The 21125-nt window shown below is 39.0% G+C and overlaps 1 pseudogene; it reads right to left on the reverse strand.

Annotated features, from left to right (window-relative positions):
• Positions 1–638: 638 nt before the first annotated feature.
• The window catches only part of LOC113074636 (netrin receptor UNC5B-b-like), a 49112-nt pseudogene continuing 28625 nt past the window's right edge, over positions 639–21125 (reverse strand).

The raw sequence follows: 21125 nt of genomic DNA on the forward strand, positions 1-21125 counted from the left end.
TATATAATACATAATATATGTAGACACACACAGTCACACACACACACACACATATACATAGAAGCCAAGTCAATTAAATCAACCAATATTTGATTATTTTTAGATTCTTAGCCAATAAATAATAAATAAATAGTTGTCCCATGTCAGTTCAAAATATGGTGACATCCTACATAATTAATAATATAATATAATATAATATAATATATATAATTACTTTAACTGATTAATTAAAATTAGAAATGGTAATTATAAATAAATAAATAGTCATATTTAAAAAACAAGCTGTACAAGTCTTCACAAGCTGTACAAGTCTTGTGACTGTATACATTTTAAAAATGGACTGTGAGGTGCTATCATCTATTTCATATTCTCAGTTCATATGAAGTTTTGACTTCATTTCATGAGGTTCAGCTTTATCATGCAGGACAGTGTGCTGCATATCCAGAGATGAACAGGACAGAAGTGACAGAGTGAAACAGTACACACACACACCCACACACGTACTTCATGATCATACTTATATAGCATCTATATAGATTCATATTTCCAGTCACTTTTCCTTGGGTTTCCCAGACACAATCACGTGAGTAGCCAGACACACAGAGAGAGAGGGTTAAAAGTGGATGTCAAATAAAAACACTGTTATTAAAAGAAAACTTACGATGGGTTGCTTGTTCAATAGAAACCTTTTTATCTGTCAGAAAAAGGCAAAAACAAAGACAAAACAAGAAATAATGAACATGAGGATGGATGAGCAAAGTTATGAGCGTAGATCAGAGATGACTGCAAATGAAAGTGGAACAAATAATCCATAAATGCAAATACAAGACTCAAATGATATATCAAAGCATAAACTCAGAAATCACAGTAAGTTTATGGCAGGCAGAGCAAAAGTAAATATGTTAGCGTTCTCAAGGGATGGTAGGCACTAGAGGAATCATTTGTGAGGAGATATATATATATATATATATATATATATATATATATATATATATATATATATATATATATATATATATAAATGTATGTATGTGTGTGTGTTTGTGTGTGTGTGTGTCAATGCTGCATTATTGATGCTTGAATCTGGGTTGTGCTCCAACTTTAAGCCCAGACAGACCACACTTAAACTTCCAGTCTGCACTGTGTTCTGGCTGAATAGTGTGTGCATATGTGAGTGTGAGTGTGTGTGTGTGAGCATGCTATTGATGTTCTCCTGAGATAATTCACTGCTGTCAGTTGTGCTCTTCCAAAATCAGCTCTGGGTTGAGCATCCAGTGTCAAGATGAATCTGGCTCACCATCACATGGCTGATGTGTTTCTTCACTTGCTAGTATTAAAGTACATTTGTCTGGCTGCCCATACTTCACGTTTACCCTCTTGCCCATCTGTGCTCACAGCCATGTGCTAACTCATTTTCTGAGGGTGTGAGGACAGTTGCAGTTTATTTTTATTTTATTTTTTTTATTTTTTTTACTAAATGAAAATTGAAAACACTGCCTGGCAACTAGAAATATTTGTTAGATATTTTTACAGTTACATGTATTTTATTTCAAGTACATGTTTAATGGTATTAATTTTTAGCTTTAAAGTACATTTTGTTCTCCATTTGATCTATTTTAAAATATCAATTATTTTTGTGATGCTAAGATTTTTGTGATAGCAAATTTTAACTTTAAGCTAATTTGTTCTCCATTTTAATGTATTTTAAAATATCAGTTATTTCTGTGATGGCAAAGCTGAACTTTTCATCAGCCATGATTTTTTTTTCAGGATTCTCTGATGAATAGAAGTTCAAAAGATCAAAAACAGCATTTATTTGAAATATACATAATTTAAGTAACATTACTTTAAAAATAAGTTGAAGTTTTAGTAATTTTGTTGTGTGCTTAATATCTATATTAGTGCTGTCAAACAAAATTAAATCCAAATAAAAGTTTTTGTTGTACATAATATATGTGTACTGTTTAATTATATATATATTTCGGTCATGTGACTTACAGCGAGCACACAGTCCTTCTGTGCAGTTCTTGCTCTCCATCATGCTGCCGCTGCAGTGACGTCCTCCGTTACGGGGTGGGGGTGCCTGACATTCCCGGCTTCTCCAGTGGTGTGCACTCTGTCCCACACGCTGACCACTTGGCCCACTCAGTCCAGCCTCCGTCCACTAGAAAATACATAATGAGCATTTACACAGCGAATCATGAATCTGTTAGTGGATCTGATATGAATATAGTGTGTCTGTAAGATTGTGACAGGGTGTCAGTCTTCACCTGGACAGAGGGTGGTGCAGGTGACCCTCTGGAATGGTGGGCCGTCACAGAAGGCTCCTCCATTGAGCGGTGCTGGATTGGTGCAACTGCGTGTTCGTCGCTGCCAACCCCGCCCACATTGAGCATTGCACTCTGACCACTCTGTCCAGGGATGACCAGCCCCCACTCACTAAGAAGAGCCAGATAAACATATACATGAGCCAATATACACTGATATGCAGTTTGCTCTGAGGAGAATGAAGCCTGTTAGACACACTCACTGGACTATTCAAAGAAAAACAAGCAGCAATGCAAAATGAACTACTTTGAGCAGTACAACAGGACACAATGTACAAAAGAACTGCATATTATGTCAAACATAAGAGATAATGTACAGTGAGTCAGCATGTCATAATATTACAGGACAACCAGGACCCTGATTTAAAGCAGAGAGTGCCTTGAAACTTCCTCAAGGTTTTTTTTTTTTTTTAATAGATTAATGCACTCATTACACAGATACTTACCAAATTATTTAATAAAATTAACATAAAATATTTGATTTTGTGCAGAAATAATTATTTAACCTACCATTCGAAAGTTTGGGGTTGGTAAGGAATTTTCAGAATAGAAGTAGAGTAAAAACAGTTATTATAAATATAGAATTATATAATATTATAACAATACAAACCAGGTCAGGATGGGAATTGAAAGGCCTCAGCATCTCTGGCCCTAGCAGAAGGAAACTTAATGCTCAAAGATATCATAGAAGCACCATCCATTGGGAAGGCAAGGCCTAGGAATGACCCCACTTCCAAAGGTGTGGGAGAGAAGAGACATGGTCCAGGCAGAAATAAGGGACCTAGAAGAGGGAAGGAAGGCCAAAGTGAGCTAGGAATCCAGGGAGCCTGGAACAAGGTGGTATCTCCCCCAAGAGGAAGGTGACATGGGCTGACCTTTGGAGGCTCGGACTCGAGCCATACCGGATCTCATTCTTGCTTAGGGCCGTCTTTGACACCCATTCCAACCCCTGTGAACCCTACACAAATTCGGGGATGAGGGATGACCCAACATGTAAGCTCTGCAGGCAAAAGGCAACGATGGCACACATCTTGACAGGAAGTAAGACCGTGCTTGCCCAGGGCAGATACAGATGCCACACTGACAAAGAACTGACTGTGCTAGCTGACATCCTAGAGCAGGAGAGAACCAGGAAATATCAACATAAGAGAAAGACGCCACCTGGTATAACATTCGTCGAGGAGGGGACAAAGCCACAAGGTTCTCCTGCAGTCTGCCCAAGCACGGGAGCTTAGGGTAGACCTGAAGAGAAGGCTTCAGTTCCCAGATGTCGTCCACACAACCTTAAGACCTGATACGGTCCTTTCCTCCACAGAAGGAAAGAAGATCATCCTAGTGGAGCTTACAGTGCAGTGGGAAGAGGGGTGGGAGGAGGCATTTGAAAGGAAGTCAGAACACTATAAAGATCTAGTGCAGGAGTGCAGGGACAAAGGTTAGCAGACATGGTTGTACTCAGTCGAGGTTGGATGTACAGTAGGGGGGCTTCCCCACCCAATCAGCCTGGAAGCTGATGACAGACACTGGAGTGAAGGGGATTGAGAGAAAGAAGGCAGTGCGTAGACTGGGGAGGCAACAAAGAGAGACTCCTGTTGGATTTGGAGCAGAAGGAAGGAGTTGAATGGCTGGCTACAACTGCTGACCCACCAACAGTAGAGTGTTACGGTTAAGGGTCGAAACACTTCAGGATCCTTGGTAACCATCTGATGACACAACCTCCTGGAACAAAGGCTCCAGCCATTGCAAAATTACTGAAGGGAAAGCATCCGAGGATGTATGTTATCATTGAAAAATAAATATTTTATAACATTATAAACCTTTAATGCATCCTTAATGTACAAAAATGGATTCTAACAATAAAATTAAACTGACCCCAAACTTTTGAATGGCAGTGAAAATATTTGAACTATTTAAATTACACTAGAATAAAAAGAGTGCAAAGTAAGACAAAAAAACATGAAACTTTGGTCAAATTTTAAATGATCATTATAGACTGCAAAATGGTGAAAATGAGTATTTCAGAAAGCTGTATGATAAATATTCATAAACACTAGGCGTGATTCTAGTTTTCTTTTGTCTAGAGAAATTCCCCTTGATAGTTTCAATCAATGATTCGGATCACTGCAGGGATTCTGATTGGTCAAGTGGTTACCGTAGACGATGAGTGTGGCAGTGCTGCTACGTCGCTTAGCGACCACATTGCGAGCCACACAGGTGTAGTTAGCCGTGTCAGAGAGTCGAGCCTGCTTGATGATCAGGTCATGGTCGATGGTAATTAGAAAGTTTGAATCCAGCGCTGGGTCAATGAGCTCTTCGTTCTTCAGCCAGTCCACCTGTGGCATTATAAGAAATCAATCCATTCACTTTGAAGTAGAATGATGTGCATCAGGAACAAAACTGCACTTAAAACCATTTGAACAGAAAATTAAAAAGCACCAGGCATGCTCTGAATACAAAAAGGTATAACTGGATGAATATATACAGTGTAAAATATCCTGCGTGGTTGAAAGTTTTATCAAGCCAGTGATATTATAGTACAGCCACAATCAAAGATTGTATGTTAGTTATTATGCATGAAACAAACTGAGAAAAAAACCCAGTTGGAGGTTGAAACAATAACAGAAAGCATAGGAAGGCGATATTGCACCTCAGCAGGCGGGATGCCCTCTGGTGGACGACACTGCAACAAGACTTCCTGCTCCAGACGCACTTCCCTGCCAAGTGGCTCCTGTTCAAAGTTCTTCCTTAGGTCTGATAAACACAGAAATATTTATTTTTTACAAAAACAACAACAACAACAACACAACAAAAATCTAAGTGCTTCCATTTTTTTTAATTCTAAGCAACAAAACAACAACCAAAAAAGCATGTGTTATGAATTAAAATAGCACAAGCAAAAATAGTGAGTGTTCTTTAGTCAGAATACTAGGTTCTCTTCAGGTTCTGTCTTTTAAATGCAGAGTGCCTGCCTAAGAAGGCATTTGACACCGACAGATCACATAAGCTGCTGAACACAAACTCACAGGCGATGCGGACGTAAGCCCGCCGGCTCTTTGTGGTGCCTGCCGAGCTCCAGGCAACACACTGGCACCAATAATCCTCCAGTCCAAACAACTCCTCTACCTGCGTCCGGGAGACAGAGATATCTACCTCTCTCACTACTAGACCTGAGACAGGAAAAAAACAGGAACATATCAATCAAGTTTTAAATGTATGCATCACTTCTGACAGATGTAGTAAAATTGCAAGCCCCAGACTGTGCTTTTTTATTTAAAATAATACATTTTTGGTGATGTTTTTAGCACAGTATGTTTGTCTTTAAAGGTTTATACAGAACGTTCGTTCAAAATCAATTCCCCAGTGGAGAAAATGAATGGGATCGACTCAACTGTCAACTTTCTGGAATCAATCTCTGAAGTGTAGCCTATTCTACAGTACATAGAAACTTCACCAAGCCAACACCTGTACTCCAACAGACATGTTTGAGATTAATATTCTAACCTCTAACTACCTATTAATGTCTATGGTTTTACAAGTCAATGTTCAACAATCACATATGTGACCCTGGACCACAAAAAATGACAAAAAGTCAAACCATACATCACTTGAAAGCTTCGAAAAATTGACACTTAACACTGGTTTTGTAGTCCAGGGTCACATATGGCGTCCACATACTTTTTGTCCATATCTCCACACTTTACCTGTGATAGGGTCTAGACTCTCCTTGGTCACATGGTCATTCTGATTCACCCATTCTCCATTGCATTTGAAGTATATCTGCGTGGCCGGCGCAGCCTTGCAGGAAAGTTTGACCGGTCTGTTTTCACTATGAAGGCGTCCTCCGGCTCGCTCTGGAATTCCGGTAACGGTTCGGCCGGGGCAGACGGAAATGAGTCCGGGAGAACTTCGCTGTAATCGCTGCCATCTACAAAAACAGAGGCAGAGAGGTAAGAACATGTGTACAGTTTATTCACAAGCATGTCTCTGTCACAGCAAATGAGTTTGGCCTGAGGGGTAATGGTCGAGACAGTCAGTGTGTGTTGAGAAAGACTCGGTCCGTGACATTTCAAGTGTACAGTACTCTAGTAATACAGCGTCTGCTCAGTAAAGCATCCCTGGGGAGTCCACACAGAGCCACGATGAAGGTGGGGGAGCTTGACCTTCCATTGAAACGCCCAGTGATCACACATTATCCCCTGACATTTTCCCAGTGACAGATCCCTCCCAGCACAGAGCTCATCCAGGGGCCTTCGTGTTTCACGGCTCCGCACCCAGGCCCTGTCACCTCCAACACGACAATGCTGTTAACCTTTCGAGCATTAAAAGCTACACAGACTATTGACTACAGAGTGAAAATGAGGTCTGTAGACACTGGCGCCGCGGGGCAAAACCAGAGAGCTGTTGGTTTGCACTTTCTGTGATTTGTAGCACACACTTCTCAGAGCGCACTTTTTTTTGGTCGGGGTGGGGCTGTGAAATGCTATTTTTCTTGACTAACCTTAATTATACTAGAGTGATAATGTGCTAAAACTTGATGGCATGTGTTCAGATAAGTAAACATCCTCGGGGTTTTCCCCCCAGCTCAATGCACTACATTTGTTTTCAATTTCTATTCTTCCCTAGTCTGCAAAATGGAAATAATAGTCAATGTCAAGCCTAAAAACTCATCCCAGAGCAGGTCTCTCATTGGCAGGCATAATCACAAATGACAACAAAGGCAATTACAAACAAAAATCCGACTCCGATGGAGATGACACCTCCTTTTGGCCGTGACAGGGGAGAGTTCACCCATTAAACTGCAAAGGCTCTCATGGTTGAAGGCACTGCTTGAGTTTAATTATCACGCATGTACAACTGTCATCAACTGGCATTGTAATGATGTGACTAAAATATTTCTGACGGCACAGCTTATCTTGCTGCAGCGCAGGAACATGATTAAGTTCTCATTCATATCCTGTAGCAGGTTGGACTCCAAAATCAGCAGCTTTGCCATCACAGGATTTAATTAAATGTTAAATAGTTTAAAACAGAAGTGTTTTTTTAAACAGATATTTATATACTTACTCATTTCTTTTATCTGATCCTTTCCATGTCAGTGAAATCACTACATAAAATGTAATATACCATCAAAAAAACAAACAAAAAAAAGCCAGAAATATTCTTCTCATGCACATCAGCTTATGTTCAGGTTGTGGGTTAAGTGCCCCTAAAACTCGCACCTGGTCAGAATTCAATAAATGGTAAAATGCAGATTCAAAGAGAAAGACTGAAGGACAGAAATGGAGAGAGCGTGAGAGACTGGGTGGTGAGGAGACATCATAAGTGCTCTGAAGGCTGACATGCGGGTCAACTGTCTTTGTGTGCCTCTGTGTTTGATGGAACAAGCGTGTGTGAGAGGTACAGGGTCTGGACTTGTCCGCTGACTGCAGAGGTGAAAGAGGTGAGGGAAGAGCAAGTTGAAAATTGGATTTTGGAGGGTGTTTTCACATACAAAGGAGGAGAAACTCTATACAGGGCAGGTCGAAATAGAAAGGGCAGAACAGAGGAAGAGAGCGGGATAGAGAGAAAGAGAGCAAAAAAAAAAAAAAAACTAGGCTTGACCACTAATGCATTATCACAAACATTTCCAAATCATTACACCTTCAGTGCTACTTCACAATATAGTCAAACGAAAATGTCTCAATGTTATTTATTACACAGAATCTTGAGATTTTACAACTAGGCAAAGTCCTGTGTAGTGTTACTGTGTGTGTTCGTCACAATCAAATCTAATTTACGCACACACATCAGATAGGTCACACATAGAAGGTCCTATAGCTGAAAGTGTCAGTCCAACTTTGTGTCATTTTATGACAGCTACGTCCTTTCTCCAAGCTCACAGTGAAAAACAAAAAACATTAGGACACACACTCAGTATAATATATATATATATATATATATATATATATATATATATATATATATATATATATATACCTAAAGTACAGATTAAAATAAAAAATATATACAAAATAAAAAAAATAATGAAATATTAAAATAAAAATAAAATAAAATCGTTAAAATAAAAGACAAAATAAGAAAAGAGTTAAACAAAAAAAGTGTTTTATCCATTAGTCACAGACAACACAAAGCATCCTCTTGACATTTCAAGCAATATATCTTAGAGGATGGTGTTCACAAAATTGTCACCATTATAAACTCTGCACGTCATAAAAAAGCATAAAAAATAATAATACTTTGTTAACAGAGAGATTCAATCGTTTCAGCACTTTCACAAATATCGCTCTCCCTTTCAAGACGTGAAAGTGCATTGTGCCAATGACTAACTCTGCATCTCTATTTTTCTCTCTCTCTCTCTCTCTTCCCTTTTCTCCTTTCCTCCCTTTGTGTCGCTCTCTCCTCCGACAGCTGTCAGCTTGTCTTTTTCAGACTTTGACTTCTCTGTCGATAAGCAATTGTGTTTCTCTTTTTCCCCACTACCTCCATATGGCATCGATTGCTACAGAAAATCACCAGTCAAAAACATAGCCTGTCATTCCCTGTCACACACACACACAGAGAAGAGGAAAAAAGAAAGACATTTTGTGGAAACAAGGAAAGAAGCTGAGAGAGAATGTGTGCTAGACTTCTTTATGTGTGTATGTGAGTGTGCACGTGTGTGAATGCAGGATCTTTTGGGTGACAAAACATGTGTGAAAGTCAGTGTGAAAAAGATAGAATCAGTGAGACAGATACAGTCCTGAGCATATGGAAAGGAGATGATGGTTTTTCTAATCTATCTATCTATCTATCTATCTATCTATCTATCTATCTATGTATCTATCTATCTATCTGCCTGCCTGTCTAAATGTATGTCTGTCTGTCAATCAACAAAGCTTGATTTCTTAAATTGTAAAATTAGCTTGATTGTTAAAAATAAGGTGAAATAAATGTAGAAAAAAAGCACACAATAAAGACTAAATCAAGAAATGAAATCAAAAAATCAAAAATAAAACAAGAGGCTAAAAATTAAATAAGGAGGTTTGTGTATATATATATATATATATATATATATATATATATATATATATATATATATATATATATATATATATATATTTACACACATACATTTTTTTTTTTTGGAAGAGCACAACTTGCCTGAAACACATAATAGCTCATACTCCACTGGGCTGGACACTAACTTTACAAAGAAGGCTCTCAAACAGTTTGAAGAGCAGACATGAATACCCATCAGGCCCTTTGGCAGCCCACAATTTAGCTGGAATGGTCCTGGCACTCCTAAAAAGAGGGAAGCTCTTAAGAGGCCCCCGACTGCAGGTCTTTTATCACTGTAATGATAGACAAGACACAGCCGGGACCAAAGCCTCCCAGATCTCAGTCTCTGGGAAGGGTGTAAACATCCACACATATGTGCAAACAACCATGCACACTCATGAACACAAAAACAAGACCGCGTCCAAAGCAGAGGCAGATGCACTTTGGGATGTGCGTGAAGCGATTCTGTTAAGATTGCAATGGAAGAGAAACAGAAATGCTCAAAGGGACAACACACGCACAAACAAACACATGGCTAACAATGATGTGGCCTGAAATCAAAAATGTTCCTGGACCTGTCTCGTCTCTCTCCCACGCAAACGAACAATGCAAGTCAAAATTATACACAAAAGAATGGCGACGCTCACTGAAGAAGCCACAGAGGGTGTCAGACAGTGCAATTTTGCTAGCTCCAGAAAGTCTGCAGCCATGGGAGTCACACTTTATCATTAGCTTACAAAGGCTGTCATTACAGTCCACATAATATATATTGACTACAGCTTTACCCTCAACTTTGCAGCTCTTATAATGATGCTTTGAAAACTAGAGGATCTGGACTTCATCAATGCTGAGAATCAACATTTCTCACAGTCAGACCTCAAGCGGTGAAAATGAGTGGTGAAAACCTGCCCACAGAGACTCTAAGTACTAGAGTGTTCAAATCTTCTGCCCTAAAGTGGTTTTCACTACTTACTTATTAGTATTTTTATTGACAGAAATATAATGAGGATGTGAAAAGAGTATGTAAAGGGATAGCTCAGCCCCCTTAAAATATATTTTAGGTTCAGCAGCAGAAGGAAAACCAGACTCCTTTAAGATGTTCTTTCAAACCCATGTAATAGCTCTCAACACAAAACAGGTAGAAAAACACAATTTACAAATTTTAAAATAATTACCACTTTACAGTAATTTGCACAGCAAACAGCTAGTGTTACTGACTCATCCGCAAGTGTTTGATATAACCTGTGTTACACCAACCTGTTATGTTTCATCTTAACTGACAACAATAACCGGTTCTTATGATTGTGTCTGATTGGATGAGGTCGAAACCTGTTGATTTATGGAAACCTGTTCTCACACCTTCGTTCAATAATCTATTAATGGAACACGTTGCCTGGCAACTTTAATCAGCCTACAGTTAATTTATTGCACAACACTGTTTGGCAGAAGAACTGTGTTTGTGCTTATTGCTATTAATAAATATAATTATATACTGAACTTTGGTTTTTATTCTTTTGCTATTTCTTTTTAAAGAAATACACTACCATTCACATTTTTGAAGTCGTAATTTGTTATGAAAAATACAGTACAATTTTGAAAGATTAATAATAAAATAAACACACAAAAAATCCCGGCCTGGTCCTCTGTCGTCTTGCACTGTCATTACTCCTCCATTTATCCTACCGGAGCTCCTCCGTGGGACTCCAGACCAGTGAGTTGAGCAGGTGTAGTGTATTAACATTAACTCCACTGGCCCCGCCCCTCTCGTCACAAAGATAATTAGCAAATGTTACTTGAGCAGCAAATCAGCATATTAGAATGATTTCTGAAGGATCATGTTACGCTTTGCCACCACAGAAAAATATAGGCTACTACAATAGCAAAACTAGGCTATTCTAGTTCACTATATCTATATCTAAATAAATATGTAATAATATTTCACTTCATTACTGGTTTTGCTGTGTTTTGTATCAAATAACTGCAGTCTTTGTCAGAATAAGAGGCTTCTTTCAAAAAAAAAAAAAAAAAAAAAAAAAAATTACTAACCCGGAACTTTTTTTTTTTTTTTTTTTTTACCAAAAATATAATACAAAAATATAGTTTCATGGGCACTTAGAAATATTTACCCACTGGCAGGTGTCAGAAAGTTCATTTTGGACCGCACACAGCTTATTTCAATGGCACTACATTTTTTTTTACCAATTTTAACAGCACTACAGAGAGAGAGAGAGAGAGAGAGAGAGAGAGAGAGAGAGTTTGTGTGTGTGTGTGTTCTAACCACCACTACCATCATCATCATCATCATCATCAAGTTCTCCACAGGAACACTGTAGTAATGGGCACACAGGTTGGACTAAAGAGAGACAATGAAGGATGGATAATAAAACATCCCCTGGTGCTTCTCATAGGACAATTATGAGTGATTAATATTCTGAGTAAATTTAAACAAACATAATATCTGGATTGGAGCAAGGACAGAAACATGAGCTGGACAGATCTGTTCTACACATTTTTCACCCTTCCATGTTAGTTTATTCAATATTTGGCCTTATTGATATGCTTCCAGCTGCCAATAAATGTCTATCAATCTTAGTATTACATAATAGGCCATATATAAATCCATTCCATAAAATTCTGTAAATTTCGCCTAAAAAATTCAGTGAAAAATTCTTGGTGAATCGTCTAGGCCTACACTAAGAAGAATCAAGGGTAAAGGGAAAAGGAGATGGGGAACAGAAGTGTCATTGAAGAAATCAAGAAAATGGTGTAAAGAAGACAGGAGGAAAAGGACAAGATTGAGTGAGAACAGATAAAACCACTGGAGACAGGAAGAGAGAGTGACACAGCCTGCTAGAGAGTGTGTTTTTATAAACACCGGGTGAGTAAGGTGTATATTGACAGGTTTTGGCGGTCCATTAACACATCTAACGTAAAGAAAGCGGGAACATCGCAAATCTACAAGGTCACAATGAGTTCACTGCACGCACACACACACATACACAAACTGTCTTTACTCGCTAAATTGCCATGCACAATGCGTAAAGAAAAAGGCAAAACGTGTTTAGAATAACTGAGTGATGTTAGAGGACAAGAGTTACAAAACATAAAAGAACAAAAACAATCAGTAAACATGAAAGACATATTTCACCCTGGATGGATTTCCCAGAATGCCCTTCACTTTATCAGCCTCTTTTTCCTCTCTAATCTGAATCAGAATCAACACTTCTTCCCTTGCAGGACAGTTGAGCTTGTTATCACTTGGCATTCTCTCACCGATACACACAAAAACACAAACTGCAACATGTAAACACTAGCATGTACAAACACATATGCGTCTACTCAAATGAGGTGTGAGATGAAGATCTAAGAATAATGGCTCGAGAATCATCATGGCAACAGAAATGTCACGCCTTTGATTGAATCTAGCATGTTAACAAGCTCTAGTGTGACAGGGCTATTTCTGTCCTCTGTGTATGAGGGGATGTGTGCGGACTGAGTCTCAAGGGTGGCTGGCAGATTGGCATAGGTGAGGGTTTGTGGGAAGCAGATATTTGAACTGACAAGAATGCTGCTCTCACACGTTCAGCTCATTTTAAGAGCCGCCGGACAAATAGGCACATGTACATGCATTTTCGCAGACGCTGAAGTCCCTTAGGAGATATATGTTGGTGTGTAAACAGACACAAAGAAACACATGGCATGAATGTTTAGACATTATTGCACAAGGTCTTGACTCCGCCCCTCTGGTGCACATCCACTCCATCTGGCTTCATAGTTACCATTGAGAATATTAATGACGGCAGCTGTGGTGTGTGTTAGTTCTCAATATCAATGATTGGTGGTCATTTTCAAAAGTCCAACATAAACCTACTAGACCAGAAAATCTACCAAATCACACCACACCAACTGAAATATTTCAGGTCTTTTATTGTTTTAATACTGATGATTTTAGCATACAGCTAATGAAAACCCAAAATTCCTATCTCAAAAAATTTGCATATCATGAAAAGGTTCTCTAAACAAGCTATTAACCTAATCATCTGAATCAACTAATTAACTCTAAACACCTGCAAAAGATTCCTGAGGCTTTTAAAAACTCCCAGCCTGGTTCATTACTCAAAACCGCAATCATGGGTAAGACTGCCGACCTGACTGCTGTCCAGAAGACCATCATTGACACCCTCAAGCGAGATGGTAAGACACAGAAATAAATTTCTGAACGAATAGGCTGTTTCCAGAGTGCTGTATCAAGGCACCTCAGTGGGAAGTCTGTGGGATGGAAAAAGTGTGGCAAAAAAACACTGCACAACGAGAAGAGGTGACCGGACCCTGAGGAAGATTGTGGAGAAGGACTGATTCCATACCTTGGGGGACCTGCGGAAGCAGTGGATTGAGTCTGGAGTAGAAATATCTAGAACCACCGTGCACAGGCGTGTGCAGGAAATGGGCTACAGAGAAGCAGCACTGGACTGTTGCTCAGTGGTCCAAAGTACTTTTTTCGGATGAAAGCAAATTTTGCATGTCGTTTGGAAATCAAGGTGCCAGAGTCTGGAGGAAGACTGGGGAGAAGGAAATGCCAAAATGCCTGAAGTCCAGTGTCAAATACCCACAGTCAGTGATGGTCTGGGGTGCCATGTCAGCTGCTGGTGTTGGTCCACTGTGTTTTATCAAGGGCCGGGTCAATGCAGCTAGCTATCAGGAGATTTTGGAGCACTTCATGCTTCCATCTGCTGAAAAGCTTTATGGAGATGAAGATTTTGTTTTTCAGCACGACCTGGCACCTGCTCACAGTGCCAAAACCACTGGTAAATGGTTTACTGACCATGGTATTACTGTGCTCAATTGGCCTGCCAACTCTCCTGACCTGAACCCCATAGAGAATCTGTGGGATATTGTGAAGAGAAAGTTGAGAGACGCAAGACCCAACACTCTGGATGAGCTTAAGGCCGCTATCGAAGCATCCTGGGCCTCCATAACACCTCAGCAGTGCCACAGGCTGATTGCCTCCATGCCACGCCGCATTGAAGCAGTCATTTCTGCAGAAGGATTCCTGACCAAGTATTGAGTGCATAACTGAACATAATTATTTGAAGGTTGACTTTTTTTGTATTAAAAACACTTTTCTTTTATTGGTCGGATGAAATATGCTTATTTTTTGAGATAGGAATTTGGGGTTTTCATGAGCTGTATGCCAAAATCATCAGTATAAAAACAATAAAAGACCTGAAATATTTCAGTTGGTGTGCAATGAATCTAAAATATATGAAAGTTTAATTTTTATCATTACATTATGGAAAATAATGAACTTTTTCACAATATGCTAATTTTTTGAGAAGGACCGTTATATATATATATATATATATATATATATATATATATATATATATATATATATATATATATATACATACACACACACACATACATACAAACATGTCTAATATTTATTAAATTATATTAAAGTTTATTTTATTACTTATTGTTTTATTTATATATATTATCATGAAAGTAACATAAAAGTGTCATAAAAAGAGCATGATGGTAAGACGCTGATGGCAAATCTTCACATTTGGCTGAATTGTCCTCTTAAATCAGGTAGTTCCTGAGTTTCTAGAGTGTTTATATGGGCATTTAACACATTAGATGGGAATGGCATGAAGATGGAGAGCCCATCAGTGCTCTTCTTCCTGTGCTGCTGACTCTGTATTGGGGCGCAGCTAGAGGGCGCCACCCCCCACTGAGCCCATTTATCAGCCACCATCAATAACTGCCCCATTCCGCAGCACCCCCCTCTGAAAACCACTCTCCCCCAACACCACCTACCGCATGGGAACAGACAGAGAACCCCCAAACCATCAATCACCCCCAGACAAACACCAGGAGGAGAAAGAAAAAGTAAGATCAAGTGAGGGATTTTTACTCATGTGAATGCGATCGCTGAAACAAACAGCTCTTAAAGTCAGTCAAGTGACAGCAATTCATGGGTGTGTATGTTGTGCAATGCAAGGTGGCACCGGTGCCAGTCACTCTGTATGTGTGTGGCTGGTTGCCATGACATTCAGTCACATGGACCAGATCCCCCTGAGGACCTTTAGTTGATACACAGATCTCCATGGAACAGCACATTACTGAATTCAACACCATCCAGTGCTCCCTTCCTGTTAGTTTCCTGTCAGAACTAAATATTTCAAGATAATTTTTCCAAAGGACAGAAGCAGTGTCATATCTGGATGGAAGAAGCTTTTCATCTCGGATTCAAGCTGAGCTCCTTTATCATTTATATTTTTCTGTTTTAATATTTTGGTGTCATGCAAAATAAAAAATAAAAAAAGGTATTTTTCATCTGACATACCAGTAATTATTTAATTAAGGTGTCTATGATGATTTGAAATATATATATATAGCCTATTTTACTACTATAGTGAGTACACGGGGAGTTCTCCATCTGTGCACCTTTACCCCCAACACATACCCCACCCCCTTCCTCCTCGGGTTGAGCCGTGGAGCCAGGCTGCTTTAAATGGGTGTAATTAGATGAGAAGATGAGCAGCATTCTTTCCTGAGGGCAGGGTGATTACAGGCCCTCTCTAGACTCCCTACAATTACCCACTCTATTCCAAACACACACACAGGAATGTTCTCTCCCCTCAACAAACTACTCCACCTGATTACCACTCAGTAGAAGGACATATAGAGGACGACATGCACACACAAGCACTCAAACCCTAAAATGCCAATTTTGGAGAGGTGAGCTGAACGCTCTGACCTCTGACCCTTGATGTCAACACACACGTCTCAGGCAGTGATGGAGTAATGCCCAACAATACCTTCGCCTTAAACCATGGACACAGACCATTTCTTTGTCTTTCTTTCAATGTATCATATCAGAGAGACTGTGGTAATTATAGAAAATGGTATGTTGAGAGACGCTCACTCGCTGTGGATTATAATGAAGACCAACCTGTAAGTCATTAAGTCTTATTTTGCGCTTGAGAGAGTCAAAGACTAAACACATTTCTTTTCAAACCTCAGATTTCTGAAACATTCATATCACACTCTCAAACGTGTATCAGTTAGATCCAATATTTCCCAGACATTTAAACAGAAAGAATAGGCAAACAGATAAATATTGTTTGTATGTGCATGTGTATTCGCCAGGAAAAACATTATTAAGAAAAATAAAAGATTAACACGATGCGATGCATTACATTACACTCACAAAACACGTTGAAACCAGTCTCGTTTTCTGATTCAGAGCCAGTGATGTGTGGTGTATTGTTGTTTGTCTATAATCACATTCTTTTAGAGCAGAGTCAGCTAATTTCTTTGCTAAATACAAAGATCACTTCCACAGATGTGCTCAGTTATAGATCTTTAGTTCATTTTTGATTTAGTGGTCAAGTTGCTTAGTGGACCAGAATAACCCTAACCTGTCTTACGAACCTCTTAAAAAAAAAAAAAAAAGGTACACATGCATTGGGAATAATTACAATAATAGTAAACTAATCACACCACAACAAACCAATATGCTGTATTGTGGAAACATAGACTTAAGACCATAAGCTGTCATCATTTACAAAAGAAAATTCAAGCAGCCAAAAGCTTATAATTGTGAATAATTCTATTCAAATATGTGGCAAAAACAAGTTCTCACTTTAAAAATCATGTTAAATGGTACAGCACTGTATAAATGTAATGAGCTTTTGCTTGGTTGTGTGTGTGTGTGCGTGTGTTTATGTGTGTGTGTGTGTGTGCGTGTGTGTGAACTGCTGCATCATCAGAATACCAGTGTTGCCTTTGAGATATGTGGCTTCACACATGTAATGAGGGAAAGGAGGAGCACTGCAAGTTAAAACTATGAAAAAGTAAAAGATTAACAAAACAGAACAATGCAAACAAACATACTGTAAAAAAAAATCCAACAGAATAAAAAGATCACAAGAAAGTAACATGAAAAAGGAAACAACAAAACAAAAACAAATAAGAAAACAACAAAACAAAAACACGAAATCCAAACAAACAAAAAAATGCAAACAAAACACACAATAGAATAAAAAATGACAAAGCAAATATCAGAGTGCTAGTGAACATCAGGACTTTATCTGCGGCAGGGTTCTCTAGAGAGGGATACGATTAGATGAACCTTCCAGAAAAATTTCATCAGGACTCAAGAGAAGATACTAAAAAAGATAGGAAGAAAAGACAGACAGAATAGAACGAGAGATGGAGCAAAGGGGAATTTACCCAGCAACCCTAGAAATCACTGGAGAACACGAGGATGTGCAGCGCAGCGGCTAATCCAAAGAATCTTACTTCCACACAAAAAAAGAGAAAGAAGAAAGTCTAGTAATGAAACGACATAGTTTGGAGACCAGGCTGAGAAAGAGGTTGATTGTTCAAGTAACCAAGGAGAAAGGAGAAGAGTGAAGACAGAATAAGGCAATCTGTTGTAGAGGAGGAGGACAGAACCAGGAAGAGGGAGGGAATGAAAACATGTGTGCCGTGTCTAAGTAACCATGGGAAAGAGTGGAACATGGAGAGAGAAAGCTAGAGGAAAATAAAGAGACATGGTATTAATGCAATTCCCTGAATGAGTTTAATGTGGCCAGGGGTATGTTGGGCCGCTGTTGTCTTCGGCGCTGAGCTGTCCTTACGAAATGTGTTGTGACAGCCCAGCATCTCCTGAAAAAATGCTTCAGCAATGCTGCACCCGTCATGTTAATGAAGACGTGTGAAGACGTGCAAAACCGGCAACCAGTCGACACATTGCGATTGTCTTGCACACGAACATATCGGTGTATGCACAGATGCACAGCGGTAAGAACAGACAGCCGACTGAAGCTCGCTGATGAGCCGACGCAATGCTGAATCACTCCGATATTCCACGTACATAACAGATGCTGAAAGACTGGCATGATCACTCGTGCCTGTGAATGGATGGGATGTGATATATTGGCTGTAAACAGCCAGACACACACAAGCAGGGGGATTGGCATCACTCTGCTCTGTCATTGCGTCCCCTTGCATCAGAGTGTTCCCCTGGTGCTCACTCAGGCAAGAACAGGTACAAAGAGCACCAATGGCGCTCCTTACAAAACACTCCACATGTACACACAGTTAAGATGGAAAGATGCTTCGAGTTGGAGCCGTAGGGTAAAATTAGCAGACAAACCTAAAGTTTACTTAAGAAGACGAAAGATAGATAAAACGAGAAATAAGGTAGTACTAGAGCGCTTCATCGATCTCCTGACCCTACATTGGCTTTGGCTAAGTGAATGTGTCCTGGGTTCAGATTAGCAAAGCGTAATGCAGTTTACAATCTTTATCTACCCTGCTTTTTGCTCTTTCCTACTGATTTATTTTTCATCCGCCATGCCACTATCCATCTTGTAGATTTAACTTATTTAACCTCTGACCCTCAACCCCCTCATAACCTCTAATTTTCTCCTGCACTCACCTTGTAGATAGACAGCACAGAGTTCCTGTCCTTCACCTCCATTAAAACAACAGTAAAAAAGCTCTTATAGGCTATAATGCCTCTCACTTACATTACTGGTTGTTTTCCCAGTCTAGTGACTTGGCACTCTGATGTAAATTATTCATAAACAGTGACTGACATGCTGATGGTATTTTCATCATAAGCAGACATGAGCGAGTGTGTGTGAACATGATATGGCATCGCTAGATTGTAGCTAGCAAGTTGAAATGCAATATTTAGTGCACAGTGCATAGAAAATAAGTAACCAAATCTTTTACAAGTCTCAAATTTGTCAGCTCACATGGGTTGTCTGAACCGTGGAAGTCTAGAATTCCTGGAGAAACGTTATGACAGTTATTCGGTTGGAAAAAAAATACTGCTGTATATGCATTTTAGTTAAACCCACGCTTGCAGCATTTACTATGAACCAAGCCACTCTAAAACACTGAAAACACTGGATCATGAGCTGCATGCGTGTAAATGAACACAGTGCTGCACTTCACTCCGAAACACTCAATGCATAGACTATATTTAATTAAATCACATTCTTGCAATTTAATAATTGCACTTATCCATATTGAGATTTTGGTTTTATTTCGATTAATTACACAGCCTTAAGACACGACTTAAGTTGGACAGTCTCTTCCTGTCTAAATAATGTTCCTTGGCCAGAACAAGCTGAGTGTGGACCAGATTTTATACTTAAAGTCAAAGTCTGACTTAATTTGTACATGAGGCAAAATATTGTAACCTCTGATGAATGAAATCTTCACAGAACGTCAGTCATTTGATGTGTCACGACTGATCTAATTCCTCTGACTAACTATATTTTGGCAGAAGGGTTTGATCAATTTTGTTTGAAACTGTTATATTGCATCATTAATTGAAAACACATTATCAGGGGTCCTGTCAAATGAAAGCCTTCCACTTGACGCATAGCAAAATGCAGGCTGTGTGAAATCACAGCTGCACTGCAGTGATGGACAGATAGTGACAGTGTGTTACTGGGAGCTGTGGTAAAGAAAGACTGGTCCTGTCACATGTCCAGAGCCCTGGGCTTGGATGTTTTCTTCTCTGATGCCTAGACACAGCGACTGGCGTGACGAGCCCCTGTGCCTGCTATGACGATAACAAGCAATGACGTCCCCTGTCTCTCTCTCGTCTCCTTCAGCTGCTCTTCCCTCCTTCACGGTGTCTTTTCCCACTCGTTTCACACAGCCAGGGCAATGGATGAGGACTCCAGTCTCTGTAACAGTGGCAGTGCTCTGGAGTGCAGAGAGGATGCCAACTGTGTGCCTCTATCAGTTCAAGCATTCCTGCTGTGCATGTTATCACAACCCTGCATGATTGATTCATTAGCAGTCTGATGAATTTTACAGCTGTTTTGTAGTGTTTACATAAACGCCAATAATAGCTAAATAAGCAATAGGCAAATATATGGTAAAATGTAGAATTTAAATGTAATTATATATAAGTGTGTATTTGTGATTAATTTGATTATAATCAGGGGTGCACATAAGTGGTCTGCAGGCGCAACCAAAATAAGAAAATTGCACTCAGAGCATGCGTTTGCGTAACGACTTGATTGACAGCTGTTAATGCACAATTACCATTTTAGATTGACAAATTGTACTGTATAAGATTTCTATTCAAATTGAAAACATAAATCTTTATAATCTTTAGCTACATGACTAAATGTAAATGTAAATGTAGGCTACCCACTAAAGTATTCAAAGCACAATCCAAAACTGTGACATTTCATTCACTGACGCGCCGGCAACCCGCCAAAATAAAAGTTTACTGATATTAAGTTTGAAAATGAATCATTTAAATAATTCAAATTAAAATAATAATAATCAAAATATTAGCATTTTATTTTTAAGTTTACTATAAACTATACACTATATTTGTATTTAATACTAAAATTAAAATTTACTAAAATTAAAACACACTTTATTATGTAATTTATTATTTTATAAAAAAATAATAATAACCCCTTTAAGGATCATGTGACAATGAAGACCACAATAATGGCTGCTGAAAATTCAGCTTTGCCATCACAGAGAAATTATATTTTAATATTTTGAATATTATAATTTCTATTAATAAATTAATAAATCTTACCGAGCCCTTTTTAACAGTAATATATAGTATTCTAAACATTTATTCTGTTAATGGAGAAAAATGCTTTTTACAGCAAAATGGTGTAGTTATGATTCTCTCCTACCAGAGGCCAATGAGGTCGTGCTAACCAGCCAAACCATGACCCCTCTGGTACTGGTACA

This window comes from Carassius auratus, unplaced genomic scaffold, assembly GCF_003368295.1.
Source record: "Carassius auratus strain Wakin unplaced genomic scaffold, ASM336829v1 scaf_tig00015269, whole genome shotgun sequence".
Classification (NCBI taxonomy): Eukaryota; Metazoa; Chordata; class Actinopteri; order Cypriniformes; family Cyprinidae; genus Carassius; species Carassius auratus.